General features: G+C 46.2%; 1 pseudogene; it reads left to right on the forward strand.

Annotated features, from left to right (window-relative positions):
* The window catches only part of LOC112267462, a 208,682-nt pseudogene that overhangs the window by 19,607 nt on the left and 173,976 nt on the right, over positions 1 to 15,099 (forward strand).

The following is a 15,099-nucleotide window of genomic DNA, read 5'->3' on the forward strand; positions in this document are numbered from 1 at the left end:
AGAGACAAAGTAGAATCTCAATTCAACGGCTCAGACACAAGAGGCATGTGGCAGGGTCTACAGTCAATCACGGACTACAGGAAGAAATCCAGCCCAGTCACGGACCAGGATGTCTTGCTCCCAGGCAGACTAAATAACTTTTTTGCCCGCTTTGAGGACAATACAGTGCCACTGACACGGCCTGCAATGAAAACATGCGGTCTCTCCTTCACTGCAGCCGAGGTGAGTAAGACATTTAAACGTGTTAACCCTCGCAAGGCTGCAGGCCCAGACGGCATCCCCAGCCGCGCCCTCAGAGCATGCGCAGACCAGCTGGCCGGTGTGTTTACGGACATATTCAATCAATCCCTATACCAGTCTGCTGTTCCCACATGCTTCAAGAGGGCCACCATTGTTCCTGTTCCCAAGAAAGCTAAGGTAACTGAGCTAAACGACTACCGCCCCGTAGCACTCACATCCGTCATCATGAAGTGCTTTGAGAGACTAGTCAAGGACCATATCACCTCCACCCTACCTGACACCCTAGACCCACTCCAATTTGCTTACCGCCCAAATAGGTCCACAGACGATGCAATCTCAACTACACTGCACACTGCCCTAACCCATCTGGACAAGAGGAATACCTATGTGAGAATGCTGTTCATCGACTACAGCTCGGCATTCAACACCATAGTACCCTCCAAGCTCGTCATCAAGCTCGAGACCCTGGATCTCGACCCCGCCCTGTGCAACTGGGTACTGGACTTCCTGACGGGCCGCCCCCAGGTGGTGAGGGTAGGCAACAACATCTCCTCCCCGCTGATCCTCAACACTGGGGTCCCACAAGGGTGCGTTCTGAGCCCTCTCCTGTACTCCCTGTTCACCCACGACTGCGTGGCCACGCACGCCTCCAACTCAATCATCAAGTTTGCGGACGACACAACAGTGGTAGGCTTGATTACCAACAACGACGAGACGGCCTACAGGGAGGAGGTGAGGGCCCTCGGAGTGTGGTGTCAGGAAAATAACCTCACACTCAACGTCAACAAAACTAAGGAGATGATTGTGGACTTCAGGAAACAGCAGAGGGAACACCCCTATCCACATCGATGGAACAGTAGTGGAGAGGGTAGCAAGTTTTAAGTTCCTCGGCATACACATCACAGACAAACTGAATTGGTCCACTCACACAGACAGCATCGTGAAGAAGGCGCAGCAGCGCCTCTTCAACCTCAGGAGGCTGAAGAAATTCGGCTTGTCACCAAAAGCACTCACAAACTTCTACAGATGCACAATCGAGAGCATCCTGGCGGGCTGTATCACCGCCTGGTACGGCAACTGCTCCGCCCTCAACCGTAAGGCTCTCCAGAGGGTAGTGAGGTCTGCACAATGCATCACCGGGGGCAAACTACCTGCCCTCCAGGACACCTACACCACCCGATGTTACAGGAAGGCCATAAAGATCATCAAGGACATCAACCACCCGAGCCACTGCCTGTTCACCCCGCTATCATCCAGAAGGCGAGGTCAGTACAGGTGCATCAAAGCTGGGACCGAGAGACTGAAAAACAGCCACCACTAACATTGAGTGGCTGCTGCCAACACACTGTCAATGACACTGACTCAACTCCAGCCACTTTAATAATGGGAATTGATGGGAAATGATGTAAATATATAAACAATGCTACCTTATATAATGTTACTTACCCTACATTATTCATCTCATATGCATACGTATATACTGTACTCTATATCATCGACTGCATCCTTATGTAATACATGTATCACTAGCCACTTTAACTATGCCACTTTGTTTACATACTCATCTCATATGTATATACTGTACTCGATATCAGCTACTGTATCTTGCCTATGCTGCTCTGTACCATCACTCATTCATATATCCTTATGTACATATTCTTTATCCCCTTACACTGTGTATAAGACAGTAGTTTTGGAATTGTCAGTTAGATTACTTGTTGGTTATTACTGCATTGTCGGAACTAGAAGCACAAGCATTTCGCTACACTCGCATTAACATCTGCTAACCATGTGTATGTGACAAATAAAATTTGATTTGATTTGATTTGAAATTTGTGTAGTGGTTGAAAAACAAGTTTTAGTGACTCCAACTTAAATGTATGTAAACTTCCGACTTCAACTGTACAGGATAGGTCATTTTCCCATTTGTAGCCTGTTGGCGTCCTACTGGATAGCTGGACAGGACTGGATATTTAGTATAGTGAGTATTATGAAGTCAGTCAGTCATCAGGAACAGGAAATGTATTTTAATGCCAGACTAGGCACACTCTCACTGCTGCGGATGTCTGAAAAAGGCCTCTTGTCAGAATTTCCCCATCATAAATGTGCATCACAAGGCAAGCCTTACGTCCTGGTTTAGTTTTTCCAGACCAGGTTTTTTTGTGTTTTGGGGTGTTTTTTAATTCCACTCTGCTGGACTCTTTTCATGCCCCACTCAACAGACCCATACTGGTGTGTCTGAGACTTTGCCACAGGAGTTGTGGTTCCTCAGAGACTCTTACTACTGAGCCACATTTAGTTAGCATAAATAATACCCACATCTCCATTCCACCATGCACACATGCACAAACGCACGCCCACGTCGCCCACACACATGCACAAACGCACGCCCACGTCGCCCACACACATGCACAAACGCACGCCCACGTCGCCCACACACATGCACAAATGCACGCCCACGTCGCCCACACACATGCACAAACGCATGCCCACGTCGCCCACACACATGCACACCCTCACACTATCACACTGTTATGCTATTGTGCTTTTTACACCTTAAAACCTTTTGGCTTCAACGGAGATGTGTTTGGATTCTTCACTCAGACAGTACCGTTGAACCCTTGACCAAACACTGTCGCTGAAATTCCTCCTCAACACCCAGCTGTCCAGAGATTTGTTTCAGAATGTGTTTGGCTGAACATTTAGAATAGCTAGGAGTTGTTAAGGTCATCAGCTCAGCAGACAAATAGTGAAACGTAACACGGCTCTAAACAGTTGAACGTATCTGTCTCTGCCATCTCCTAAATAACATTTAAAAAGCATTAGGTGTTTTCTGCTCCTGCCTCCCTGACTCTCTGGCAGCCCTTCAGAGCTTTCTCTTGTTCTTGGCTCTCTGGCAGCCCTTCAGAGCTTTCTCTTGTTCTTGGCTCACTGGCAGCCCTTCAGAGTTTCTCTTGTTCTTGGCTCTCTGGCTGCCCTTCAGAGCTTTCTCTTGTTCTTGGCTCTCTGGCTGCCCTTCAGAGCTTTCTCTTGTTCTTGGCTCTCTGGCAGCCCTTCAGAGTTTCTCTTGTTCTTGGCTCTCTGGCAGCCCTTCAGAGCTTTCTCTTGTTCTTGGCTCTCTGGCTGCCCTTCAGAGCTTTCTCTTGTTCTTGGCTCACTGGCAGCCCTTCAGAGCTTTCTCTTGTTCTTGGCTCTCTGGCTGGCTGCCCTTCAGAGCTTTCTCTTGTTCTTGGCTCACTGGCAGCCCTTCAGAGCTTTCTCTTGTTCTTGGCTCTCTGGCTGCCCTTCAGAGCTTTCTCTTGTTCTTGGCTCACTGGCAGCCCTTCAGAGCTTTCTCTTGTTCTTGGCTCTCTGGCTGCCCTTCAGAGCTTTCTCTTGTTCTTGGCTCACTGGCAGCCCTTCAGAGCTTTCTCTTGTTCTTGGCTCTCTGGCAGCCCTTCAGAGCTTTCTCTTGTTCTTGGCTCACTGGCAGCCCTTCAGAGCTTTCTCTTGTTCTTGGCTCTCTGGCAGCCCTTCAGAGCTTTCTCTTGTTCTTGGCTCACTGGCAGCCCTTCAGAGTTTCTCTTGTTCTTGGCTCTCTGGCTGCCCTTCAGAGCTTTCTCTTGGTCTTGGCTCTCTGGCAGCCCCCCCCAAAAAAAAAAAAAATACTGCAGTGAGGGAGGCATGTGTGTGACCTTGGGAAGAGAGACAGCACCACTACTGTCAGAGAGCGATATAGCATAACCTGAACCAGCTACTGTACTCTATCGTATTATCTAGCAGTTAAGAGAGTTGGGCCAGTAACCGAAAGGTCGTTGGTTCAAATCTTTGATCTGACTAGGTAAAAAAAATCTGTTGACATGCGCTTGAGCAAGGCACTTAACCCTAATTGCTCATGTAGCATCTGCTAAATTACTTTTTTTTTTTTAAATAAGCCCTCTTCACTTTTACAGTGAGCTCACATAGCCTATGGCCAGAAACTACTGGGTGTAATTTGCTGATCTCTAAAATAATGTTTAGTTCTTGTCCATTTGTTAAAACAGTCCTATGAATGTTCCTTTTGGGACTATTCTTTCTCTATCTACCAGTACATGAGAGCAGAATTCAGTGGAGAGAGTATTACCGTTTCCATCCCCTGTTGGGAAGTAAATGTTCCAACATATTCAATGACCCTGTGGAACCTCTCCTGACACTCTGGCGGTGCTGCTTTGATGTATCATTGACATTACACTGGCCAAACATCATAAAAATAGTCTGTGTCACAAAACAAAAACAAGAGGTAATTGCTTTTATTCTCTCGTCCTGCGCTTCCCCGAATCCCAGTCATAGAGGAGTTAGGTCTGACTGGACTACTGGGGTTCTGTTCAGTCATAGAGGAGTTAGGTCTGACTGGACTACTGGGGTTCTGTTCAGTCATAGAGGAGTTAGGTCTGACTGTACTACTGGGGTTCTGTTCAGTCATAGAGGAGTTAGGTCTGACTGTACTACTGGGGTTCTGTTCAGTCATAGAGGAGTTAGGTCTGACTGTACTACTGGGGTTCTGTTCAGTCATAGAGGAGTTAGGTCTGACTGTACTACTGGGGTTCTGTTCAGTCATAGAGGAGTTAGGTCTGACTGTACTACTGGGGTTCTGTTCAGTCGTAGAGGAGTTAGGTCTGACTGTACTACTGGGGTTCTGTTCAGTCATAGAGGAGTTAGGTCTGACTGTACTACTGGGGTTCTGTTCAGTCATAGAGGAGTTAGGTCTGACTGTACTACTGGGGTTCTGTTCAGTCTTAGAGGATTTAGGTCTGACTGTACTACTGGGGTTCTGTTCAGTCATATAGGAGTTAGGTCTAAGTGTACTACTGGGGTTCTGTTCAGTCATAGAGGAGTTAGGTCTGACTCTGTGGTACTGGGGTTCTGTTCAGTCATAGAGGAGTTAGGTCTGCCTCTGTGGTACTGGGGTTCTGTTCAGTCATAGAGGAGTTAGGTCTGACTGTACTACTGGGGTTTGGTTCAGTCATAGAGGAGTTAGGTCTGACTCTGTGGTACTGGGGTTCTGTTCAGTCATAGAGGAGTTAGGTCTGACTGTACTACTGGGGTTCTGTTCAGTCATAGAGGAGTTAGGTCTGAGTCTGTAGTACTGGGCTTCTGTTCAGTCATATAGGAGTTAGGTCTGACTGTACTACTGGGGTTCTGTTCAGTCATAGAGGAGTTAGGTCTGACTGTACTACTGGGGTTCTGTTCAGTCATAGAGGAGTTAGGTCTGACTGTACTACTGGGGTTCTGTTCAGTCATAGAGGAGTTAGGTCTGGCTCCAATCAGTGTTGTTATAAATACACATGTAAATGCGGAGTTTGGGAGCTTGTTGCCAAAAGGCCAAAGATGGTTGGAGAGAGTGACAGCTCTTCTGTCTCCACACCCAGTAGTCTGAACGTGCCTCCCATCTATGCTGCTTCCGCTAACAAGGCTCTCATATCAGTCCGTCCCTTAAACACGTCCCCCTTGTTTCAGGGAATGGATATAGCTAATAACAAAGAAGAACTATAATTTTCCTCAAGGAATCAGATGTGCCCTCGTGGCCCTTTGTGGGGTTTGACAGGTTTAATGCGTTTCTAATGACATATGCCGGGGCATCTTGACATGGGGGACAGGAGAGCTACAACTCATCCGGAATTGTGTCCCTTGGGCCTCTGCTGAAAATTCATTGATTTCTTCTTTTCACATCTCAACACTGTTGTACAGCTGACACACTTTATCAATCTCACAATTGGAGAAAGCGTTCAAGGCTTTCTCCTTTGGGAAACACCTCGCTTGTTTGTCCATGGTCTTTACTCACATCTAGTGATGCACTTGAGAAAATTGCAATTAGTAGGAAAACCATTTAAAATAATTGAAAGGTTAATTTGATTTAGCTGTTATTGCTAAATGAGCCAAATGTTAGCGTGCCATCTTCCCTACTCCTCTCCCTGACTTACCACGAGCCATATCACCCCCTCACCCTCACCTCCATGTTGTTATGCTGCCTGCTATCTTCCATCTGGATCGGCCCTGTGTGGAAAAAGCCTGGGGCCAGAGGGGGAAATACTGCTGCCACGGGGGCCCAGAGCAGGATGGATCCCAGCCTCCCAGAGGAGCACTCTCCTGGGCCGCCTCACTCCCGACCTGGCCTCTATCGCCAGGGGAGCTCCAGGGATGGCTTTACCAGCTGACAGAGTGAGGAGCTGGTGCTCCCGGCCTGAGGGCCTCCTCTGGGTCCTCTCCTGATGAGTGATAGGGATTATGCCAGCACCCTACAGCCTCTACTGGCACCCTAGGGCCCCCCTGCTGAGAACTAGCTAGGGCAGCATCATCAGATCTGTGACCTGGATGTCTCACATCCAGACAGGCATCACATCATTGTGCCGAAAGGCTAAGGCCTTGATAATAATGTGATGACCATGCATTTTATTGTAACGCTTAGCTACTATGAATAAGAGACGTACGTGTCAAATTGCAGGAGAAGCCATTTTAACCCCTGTAAACACACAGCACACCCTAGTCTCTGTCATAGCAACTACCCAATATACCAACCAAAGGAGCTACACTTCTAGACGGTTCATTTGGGGCGATAGTAGTGTTGACTTTCAGCTGTGTGTTTAAACCCTGAGGTTGGATTTTTTTCTTCAATAAAAGTGGCAGTAATTTTTAACGGTGGCTGCATTTTTCGATTGGTAAGTGATACCTCTTTTTAAGTGCTACAGTTGTATCACCACAGTAATGGTAGCCCACTCTATTTGGTAAACTGAGACAAAGGCAGCAGGAAGAAAAGAGACCATAAAGACATCAATCCCATTCTCCTCCTCCTCCTCCCCACCAGCCTCCCTATACACACTCACACAGTGAGCCTTAATCCTGGCTCTCAGCAGTGTAAGCGATAGCCTTGTGTAACATTAAAAACAGGCCCCTGATCTGATGCAACTGGCAGAGTCATTCACACTGTGCATTCCGGGGTGGAATCCTAGCAACGAAACGCTATTAAGACTCTGTTTAACCTTCCTGCCTGTGTTGTCACCTAATCTGCAGGGCACAGAGTACCTGGCCTGTCTTTTCCCCATTACTCCTCCCTGTCTATCAGCCTAGGAATTTATCACGCAGTCTTTAATCTGGTTAGCTTCACAAGTCAATATCTCGGTTTCCATTGAATTGGCAACAGATTTAATGCACATTTTCTAAAATCCGCATGAAGACATATATCTACATTCTCTAAAATCCACATGAAGACATATATCCACATTTTCTCAAATCTGCATGAAGTCATATATCCACCTTCTCTAAAATCCGCATGAAGACATATATCCACATTTTCCCACCAGTGGTGCGTTTCCTCCAAACGGGCTTGGTGCAGATAAAACATCTGTGTGTGATGACGTAGTGCACACCCTGAAAAATGTTTTGATTGCGTTTTCATGTACTGAATAACAATCTCATTGTATTTCCATCACATTTTCATCTCTACTGATAGTTTTTGTCACAAATACTGTTGCTTTAAATAGCAAATGTGCCCACTCTGGCAAAATGTGCCCACTCTGGCCAAATGTGCCCACTCTGGCCAAATGTGCCCACTCTGGCCAAATGTGCCCACTCTGGCCAAATGTGCCCACTCTGGCCAAAGGTGCCCACTCTGGCCTTAGCACGTGTTCTCCAGACAACAGCAGATACAGTGCAGGTAGGCTGGTCTATATGATGACATTATTATGGATACGAGTGATAATATTTGTATTTGTCAAACAGCTGTCAAGCATCGATCATAATTTCACCAGAATAAGACCCTCTATTTATTGTAAAGGAGCATCAAGCTCATCACTGTGCACTTTCACCACCCTGTGAAGATCAACTCATTTCATCTGTAGCCTAATAAACTGCATGCTGTCCAGAGTTGTAGTGGGAGGACCACACAACATAAATTCGCCCAAAGTTTACTTTGATATGTAGTTGCACATAAAGGCGTTTCTACTGCCGTTTCTCGAGTAAAAGATCCCACCATGTCAAAAAATGTTTTATCTGTTTATAAACATTTATAAAATTGTAATGAAATGTCCTGTTTCCATCACAGCTGTCATTATTTTTTATATTTTTTATACAGTAGGACTTCACTCACATAAGAACTGTGGATGGAAACATGGTACTCTTCATGTTCTCTTCATGACTCCTGCTTCTCTGCTCTTTTGAAAGCTATTAGAAGAGACTGTGTGCCAATGTATATGCTGTCATTGGCTGGTGTGGCGTGGGCACAGTGGGTAGTGGGCAGGGGCATGTCTCCCAGTCTCCTCCTGGCCACCCCAGGGCCACAGCCCTGCTGTTATCTCAGCCGTTAATCCCCCTACGGTCCCCTAATCACAAATTAATGGTCTGGCTGATAGGGTGAGCCCCACCAAGCTCTGCCTTGCGCTGCCTGCCTTATCTCAAAGCCATAGCCCATATCACACTACAGCTCTGAGGCTCTGCACTGCTGGAGGTCTGGAGGGACAGGCTCAGATTCTATACCAACATGGCCAACTCTCCAACTTCACTTTTTATGGGCTGATTGACCTTGTTTAAAGGGTAATGACACACACCTCACTGGGTCATTAGGTTCTGAGGTGAGATTAGTTAGGATGACGTCACGTTATCATGTTTAGCTAGAGGCACAAGCATGTCTATCATTGTCTCAATCTGGCCCAGAGGACAAATGGCAGTGACAACAGATCTAAATGTGCCTATGTTGCTTCACTGTCCCTCTGCATCCTGTAAGGTCTCTGGGGGAGAGGGCAGGCAGGCAGGCAGGCAGGCAGGCAGGCGGCTGGCTCTCCTCTTCCTCAGACACAGCCAAGGCAGCAGCAGTGAAAACGACAGGTAGTGAAGTGAAAGTCATATTTCCATTTGAAGTTAAGGAAGTCACTGGAGCTGAACTTATGTAGGATCTTAATTTGATCACTCTTTTGTTGCTGGTCATTTTCCTGTGCCGCAGGAAAATGTAGATGAGCTTTGTGATTTATTCAGTATTGCACGTTTCCTGTAGCCCACTTTTGTCCTGCTATTAGTCTAACCACTGATCAAGCAACATGATTTAAACGTTGAAATCCTGTTGCTGCAGGATTATTTTGCTATGACAATTCTGGTCAAATTAAGATTTTACCCATGTAGATGCTTGGTGATAATTTTTTTTTGTCTCTGTCTCTGTCTCTCTCTCTCTCTCTCTCTCAATTCAATTCAATTTCAATTTAAGGGGCTTTGTTGGCATGTGAAACATATGTTAACATTGCCAAAGAAAGTGAAATAGATCATTAACAAAAGTGAAATAAACAATAAAAATGAACAGTAAACATACACTCACAGAAGTTCCAAAAGAATAAAGACATTTCAAATGTCATATTATATATATATACAGTTTTGTAATGATGTACACAGTTAAAGTACAAAAGGTAAAATAAATAAACATAAATATGGGTTGTATTGACTGGTTGCCCTTTTCTTGTGGCAACAGGTAACAAATCTTGCTGCTGTGATGTCATACTGTGGTATTTCACCCAGTAGATATGGGAGTTTATCAAAATTGGGTTTTGTGCACATAGCCTGTCTTCTCTTGAGAGCCATGTCTGCCTATGGCAGCCTTTCTCAATAGCAAGGCTATGCTCACTGAGTTTGAACATAGTCAAAAACGTTCCTTAAGTTTGGGTCAGTCACAGTGGTCAGGTATTTTCTCTCTCTCTCTCTCTCTCTCTCTCTCTCTCTCTCTCTCTCTCTCTCTCTCTCTCTCCCCTCCCCATAAGTATTTTTCCTCTTTCCTTGATTTGGTGGGAATTGGGTGGGAATTGTTTTTAATTACAAACCCCATGTACCTATTGACCTGCTTGTTGAAGGACTGTTGTCTTATTCACAGCACTAGTCCCAGTGACTGAAGTCACCACATGGACTTGGTTTTGACTGTCTCCATCATCGTTGCTATCAGGATCTCCTATATTTGCATGACAGTAATCAGACCCAGTAGGTGTGTGGCTAAAAGGAAACTGTAAGGAAACAGGATAATGCTTATTGTCTGTCAGATTATTCAAATCCTCAATGTGTCAGATCAGGTCAGCCAACTCTATAGGAATGAATAATATGCAACCGTTTACTAGTTTGTTTGGTATGATTCCAGTTGAGTTAGGCTTACCTGGGATGGATGAGAGGAAGCAGCAGATCAGAGTTGCCCCACAGCTCTGAAAGTGACTGGGTGTGTGAGGGAGCATGATAGAACACCCCCAAACTGAAGTCTACAGACGGACCTCCCATGGTAGACTACTGCTGAGCAGAGAGGGGATGTGAGGAAGGGTCTGGTAGAGTGTGGCATGTTAGATCAGAAGGGGTTCAGACTGCTCTCTTCTCTGGGTAGATCTGGTAACAGTTACTGGTGGTTTGATGGTGTGTTGTTCATTACTAAGGGGCTTTTAGAAGTTAGAGAGGAGGATCATCACAGAGGATTGCAGCTCCATAGTTAGCTCCAGCCCAGCCCAGCCTCCCTCAAGCTCATCTCTAGTGTGTGTGTGTGTGTGTGTGTGTGTGTGTGTGTGTGTGTGTGTGTGTGTGTGTGTGTGTGTGTGTGTGTGTGTGTGTGTGTGTGTGTGTGTGTGTGTGTGTGTGTGTGTGTGTGTGTCTGTGTATACTGTGTGTATGTGCCTGTGTATACTGTGTGTATGTGCCTGTGTATACTGTGTGTATGTGCCTGTGTGTGATTAGAGTAGAGTGTGTGTAGGAGAAAGAGAGTTAAAACAAAGAGAAGAATCTAGCCTGAGGCACCAATCGATCAGATGCTAGCCGTAGAATTCCCAGCAGCCCACTGGTGAGGCTGGGGATCACATTAGCTCATTTTACATTCTCCATCAGGAGAGAGGAGAGGAGTGAAGGAGGAAGATTGAGAGGAGAGGAGGGGAGGGGTTCGATGATGGAATAGGTGTGTGTGTGTGTGTGTGTGTGTGTGTGTGTGTGTGTGTGTGTGTGTGTGTGTGTGTGTGTGTGTGTGTGTGTGTGTGTGTGTGTGTGTGTGTGTGCTACAGTGGAGGAGGGAGGTTAGCTCCTGTCAATCTGCTGAAAGCACACACCTGTAGAGGGGGCGTGGGAGTGATTCTCCCATGACAAAGTCATCCCCCACCCTCCATGGGCCCTTTCTCTTCCTGGAGAGGGGTAATGGAGCTGAAGTAACCAGGGTCAGAGAAACTGTCTGTGGCACACAGAGGATCACTGGCTTTGGGAAGTAAACACATGCCTGCACGCACACACACACACACACACACACAGACACACACACACACACGCACTCACACACACACACACACACGCACACACGCACACACACACACACACACACACACACACACACACACACACACACACACACACACACACACACACACACACACACACACGCACACGCACGCGCATGCACGCACACACACACACACACACACGCACACATGCACACACGCACACACACTGTGTCCACCCCGGGGGGAAGGGATTAGTGATGCCACCTCCCCTCACCAAGTTGTCTGTCAAACATCCTTCTAACACTGTGTTAGTGATATGAACAAACAAACACACACACACACACACATGCACACACGCACACACACTGTGTCCACCCCGGGAAGGGATTAGTGATGCCACCTCCCCCTCACCAAGTTGTCTGTCAAACATCCTTCTAACACGGTGTTAGTGATAAGTGAACAAACAAACACACACACACACACACACACACACACACACATGCTGATGGCCTCACTCACATCTCACTTGAATGCATGTGGTCCAAACAAGAGTATTCTTACTTTATCTTCACAGAAAACAACTTACTAGGTAAACCTTTAACACCATCAGAAGATTGAAAGTGAACTGCAGCAATAAAGAGCCAGGAAGCCAGGAGAGAAAAACACTGACGACCACACAGCTCTGTCCCACAGTCTGGCCAATCTAAATGGTTAGTGGTGTACCCTCAAACCCCTGGTTTCAGACGGATCTAAATGAAACAGGAAATACATCAATGAGGGAGGCGAGAGCAGGCAGATAGACAGCAGAGCTCTTCAAAGGCCTGTTTAATAAAACATGCTGTCCTGCCTGTGTTCTCTGGTGAAGGGCTGTGGTGGGTATCAGTGGCAGCAATGCCTTGGATGGATAGCCTAGTGTTAGTGAGGGTTGTTAGCGCACCTCTTAACCCTGATAATGTGATATGCAGGCTGATCAAAGGGCTGGGCCACGCTAGCCTGGTTAGCCTGGTTAGCATGGTTAACCTGGTTAGCCTGGTTAGGATGCAGGCTGCAGGATCAAAGGGCTGTGATGGGAGCAGGTTACTAATGGTGGTTAATTAGGAGTGGCTCAGAAAGATACATGCAACAGACTCAAACATCTGAGACGGACTCTGTTTTTCTGGGGGCTTTATTCAATTTTTAGATAGAGGAATAGATTATCTCTTTTCTCTGGGCATGGGTGTCCCTCTGTCTCTCTCTTCTCTCGATATCTCCCTCTAACACCCACACACAGGGATGCAGTAATTACTCCCTGAGCATCTCTTCAGAAGGGAAACTCACTAATAGTTACAGTAATACCCACTCATCATTAAGAAACCAGTGCAGGAATTACTTTCACAACACTGTTGCGTTGTTATTGCATCACCTTACTGCCTTATCGTACAGACTTCACTATCAACCTTTCCTCCTCCACTGTGGACAACCAATATTCCACTTAAACATGAACAGTAAAGACACAGTACAAGCAACATAGCACCATAATAAAGTCTGTGGAAAGGGAGTGGTAATGAGTGACTGGGGTGTAGTGAGTCTACTCTGTATTTTGGTGGTGTGGGTTAATGATGTTCCGTTGGCTCCCCTCCCTGTTTTCAGTAGTAGTGATTCATCTTGACCCGGCGTCGCCTGCCTCTAATTCTGCTGACTCCCCTCTAATCACGGCCCACCGCAGGAAGATGCGCTCTCAGAACCATTTTGGGGGGGAAATGGGGCGGATGAATGGAGGATGTGTGGAGAAGAGCACTGAGTCGAGGTAGTGTGGCAAGTCCATGTGATGCTGGGTGAATTAATTGTGACCCTGTGCCGCCAATTAGTCCCATTTCCCTTCAATTGGTGCTGATTTGGCTCCAAGGCCTATTTGGGGAGATACAGGGTGCAGGGTTGGACACACACACAGCTCACTGGTCTCAGCCATGTTGCTGCCTCATGTATTAGCTTGTAGTGGTTTCTACCTGGGTCTCTGCTCATGTGGTCCTGTATGGCTCACTCCATAGAGCTTGCAGCACCAAGGGTTGTGGGGTGGATTCCTGCTGGGTCCATGTATACCTTAACGACTGTACATCCGTTTTCATTAAAGCGTCTGCTAAACGGGGAGGCAGGTAGCCTAGTGGTTAGAGCGTTGGGCCAGTAACTGAAAACTTGCTGTATCAAATCCCTGAGCTGCCAAGGTGAAAATCTGTCCTTCTGCCACTGAACAAAGGTAGTTAACCCACTGTTCCCAGGTAGGGTGTCGTTATAAATAAGAAGTTGTTCTTAACTAAATTGCCTAGTTAAATAAAAATGGATAGACATTATATTTGTCTGTTGATTAACACAAAGCTGTGAGGTGTGTCTCCCCCCCCCCCTCATTTCTGACGGGGGTACATTGCTGGAACGTTGGGTTGCTCAGCAGGAGATGTCACTATGTGTAATGAAAGGCTTTAAAGGATAATTTACTTTATTTAATGAATGTCTTTAAAGGAGAAGTAACTGTATTTAATGAAAGGCTCTAAAGGACAAGTTACTGTATTTAATGAAGGCCTTTAAAGGAGAAGTTACTGTATTTAATGAAAGGCTCTAAAGGACAAGTTACTGTATTTCATGAAAGGCTCTAAAGGACAAGTTACTGTATTTAATGAAAGGCTCTAAAGGACAAGTTACTATATTTAATGAAAGGCTCTAAAGGACAAGTTACTGTAGCATTGCTCAGCTCTAAAGGACAAAATACTGTATTTAATGAAAGCCTTTAAAGGAGAAGTTACTGCATTTAATGACAGGCTCTAAAGGACAAGTTACTGTATGTAATGAAAGGCTCTAAAGGACAAGTTACTGTATTTAATGAAAGGCTCTAAAGGACAAGTTACTGTATTTAATGAAAGGCTCTAAAGGACAAGTTACTGTATTTAATGAAAGGCTCTAAAGGACAAGTTACTGTAGCATTGCTCTGCTCTAAAGAATAAGTTACTGTATTTAATGAAAGGCTCTAAAGGACAAGTTACTGTAGCATTGCTCAGCTCTAAAGGATAAGTTACTGTATTTAATGAAAGGCTCTAAAGGACAAGTTACTGTAGCATTGCTCAGCTCTAAAGGAGAAGTTACTGTATGATGTAATGACAGGGTGACATCACTCTGAGAATAGTAATTGAGCTGCTTTGTGCTGCTGTGCATATCACAGGCACCTGCCTAGGATTACTTACTCTATTGAGATATCACCAATCCACTACCGTTTCTCTCTGTTCCCATGTTTCACAATTCAGAGTTAGGTATACATATGCAGATGATGAAATAGTGTTAACGGTACATGGTCCTAGCTGGCCTGTTGGCCCTTAACATCCAGTGTTAGTCAATTCTCTCTTTTCTCTTCTCTTCCCAGGATCCCGTCTGCGTCAGGAGGACTCCCCACCCCGGATTGTGGAGCACCCCTCTGACTTGATTGTGTCCAAAGGGGAGCCGGCCACCCTCAACTGCAAGGCAGAGGGTCGGCCCAGCCCCACGGTGGAGTGGTACAAGGACGGGGAGCGGGTGGAAACGGACCGGGACAACCCTCGATCTCAACGCATGCTGCTGCCCAGCGGGTCCCTCTTCTTCCTACGTATCGTCCACGGACGACGCTCCAAACCGG

The sequence above is a fragment of the Oncorhynchus tshawytscha genome, linkage group LG14 (assembly GCF_018296145.1).
Source record: "Oncorhynchus tshawytscha isolate Ot180627B linkage group LG14, Otsh_v2.0, whole genome shotgun sequence".
Lineage (NCBI taxonomy): Eukaryota > Metazoa > Chordata > Actinopteri > Salmoniformes > Salmonidae > Oncorhynchus > Oncorhynchus tshawytscha.